Source organism: Larus michahellis, chromosome 3 (assembly GCF_964199755.1).
Source record: "Larus michahellis chromosome 3, bLarMic1.1, whole genome shotgun sequence".
NCBI lineage: Eukaryota > Metazoa > Chordata > Aves > Charadriiformes > Laridae > Larus > Larus michahellis.
Genome location: NC_133898.1, coordinates 54,336,194 through 54,339,139, shown reverse-complemented (window position 1 = coordinate 54,339,139; position 2,946 = coordinate 54,336,194).

The following is a 2,946-nucleotide window of genomic DNA, read 5'->3' as shown; positions in this document are numbered from 1 at the left end:
GGCCAGGCGCTGCTGGAGCCCGGGGAGCGGGAGCGGGCCCAGGCCCGTGTGAGCGCGGGCAAGGCAGAAGCACCGCGCGGCTGCGGAGGAGACCATTTATATGCCCGGTTTTGCTCATCCTGATGTTTTGATTGGTTTTAATTTAGCATATTCTGGGTTTTAATTATCTGGATTTCCTCCTGAAAATTTGTGCAGCACAGAGGTGTTCAGGAGCACAATAAGGGCGCTGCGTGTTTTAATTTTTAAGTAATCTTCTCAAATAGCAGATAGGAGGTGATGGCCTAAAGCAAGCCCCGTAAGGGGAACAGAGGAATGCTGACACACGCGTCTGTGGTGAACTTCTCCAAAATGATGAGGGAAGTTTGAAATGGGAACGCTGGTGTTTGGAAACAACAGGAAATTTCTGAGGCAGAAGCAGCCCCGCGGGCTGAGTCAGAGGCATCCAGGGCAGGGCTTGGTTCACCTTTTCTCCGTGAAACAGATCCCAACACTTTGTTCTCTGCTGACGGCGTGAATCACAAATACAAAGCGTGGTTATTAATGACTATGGTACAGTTTTGAACTAGGGGGGGATATCTCACAACCGTCCTCCTTTAACGCACTTGAGAAATACGTGGGCAGGTCTACAAGCAAAACAACGTTTGTTTTGAACAGAGTAGTTAAAGTCTGTGTAATAAGGTCTTTGTTCAAAGTTACAGTATTATTCACCGGCAAGATTTTTTTTTTTAGTTATGTTTACACATTTACATGGTAAGAAGGAGGATGAGACAAAACTAACCTCTTTGCCCACCTTTCTGTGGAAACATGAAAATGTCGAGCTGGATGGAAGGAGTGATCCATCTGCTGTTATCTCTGACAGTGTCTGAGAGGTGTCAAAAGTTTCAGAAATTTTGTTAGAAGAGTTAAAAATAGTGAAGTTTTCCAGTGTCTTGTATTCAGTGCTGCTCCTCCTCCTCCTCTTGCGGCTGAGGGCATCACTGCTCCATCTGGCACTGAAGTCTTTGTCGCTGCCCGTGAGGAGTCAGTAAACACGGCCACTCAGCCTTTTGTCTTCGTCTGCAGACTAGGGATTAAAATACCTAAAATAATACTCTAAAATAATGTAGGCTCTTAAGGTATTAGGACAAGGAAGCCATATTTTTCTGTCATATCATTACAAAATAGTGCATGTAGATGGAGGCTGTTATTAAAGAGAATGTTTTTGAATAATATGAGAAAGGTAGGCAATGGAGAGCTACGTTGGATAACTATCTCCTTGAGACTTTCCATTTGATATTTATCTATGTGCTGGAAACAAGAAAATTGTCAGTAAATCAATAATTTTAAATCAAACATTGTGTCAGATGCAGGTGCTGACACCTATAATGAGAAAACCAAGTTCTACTTTCAGTGTTTTCTGCCTTTTCATGTTAAGATTTAAAAATGTTCTGCTCTTAAGAAGTGTATTACTTCAGTAATGTGAACAGCTGTTGTTGCAACCTGTTTGAAGAATAAAACCAACTGTAATAAGACTGCTTTCTCAAACAATCATTTGAGAAACAAAAATACGTTCATCTTTCATCAATAGTTGGCAGATAGACCATCTTAATACAACTCAGAATATTGGGGATTGTTGACAAGCATATGTAAATATCCAGGTTTATAAGATGTAAAGCAGTGCCAAAACTTTGTTTAATAATTAACACATGGAATTTAGTATTTCTTTTATGTTCTGGCACTTGATTATGTTAAAAGAAAGATTTAGGCACTTTGGTCAGTTTAAGCTGTTCTTTATGCCACTGGTAGCCTCCATTGACTTCGGTGGAATTACAAACAACATAAGAGACTTCATTAGGAGTAGGGCAGAAAGAATTTACCACATAAGTCATAATGAAAGGACAAGAAATTAATATGCATGAATATGTGCATAGAGGCCTTGGAAGCTGTTGGGACTTTCGACTTTTCCTGGAGTATGGCAACATCCTCACTCAGATACGGGATCTGCTATAGCCATTTCCCCAGTGAACAGGCTGGTCATCCAATTTGAAATCATATCCGTGTCCTGCATTATAGGGATGTGGCTCCACGGGTTTGCACGCACTCAAATCCTAGGACATGAGCACATACCAACAAGCTTTGAATACTCTTCTGAATTGGGATAAAACTAAACTATGGAATTGCTTTCCTGAACTAGAGCCTCAATTACCAGCCTACAGTTAAATTGACTTTTTAATACTCTATGTGATTAATTCTGAGAACAGGTTGGTCTCCTAAATCTGAGAAGCATTGTAGTGAAAAATAATAAACCTCATTTGGGGTATTTCTCATTAAAATTACTATCCTCTTATTTAATTTTTAACTTTTCTTCTGATCGCTCACTATTAACGCGTATGATGCTATGACTAGAAATTGATGGAAAACTAGGGAATGTCAGAACATTTGAAAAATTTCTTTTAAATTTTTCATAGAAGTAACATTTTCCCTAAAATTTCTGAACAAATGTAGTTGTACCTTAGATTTTTATATGTTTATATGCTGAAATGTGTTGCCTGAAAAAAAAAACCACCCAAAATGAGGTTGGCATGAATCATCATCTTTGAAGATTTTATATGAAACACTTCAGAAGAATACATTTTTCCAGCTTCCAGCATCTTACATTCAGATTGCGATTTAAGAGTCAAGATAGAGAGTTTCAAATTTTGTCTCCCTAATGCAATGCCTCGTTTTGCTTTGATTATTCCCATTGCACAAATAGAACAAACAAATCTAGCTAAGCTTTATTGTGTGTTAATAAGACATTTACAATATTGTGAGGAGATGCACAAATTTTTGGAAAGTATCTATATTCGCATGTCCTAATTTTACATCAATAGGCTTGCTCCATGCGTGATTTTGAAAGCTTAAATTTGATTTGTGTTAAGAGCCTGTAGCAATGTCATCACAGCATTTATTTTTGTTTTTAATAAT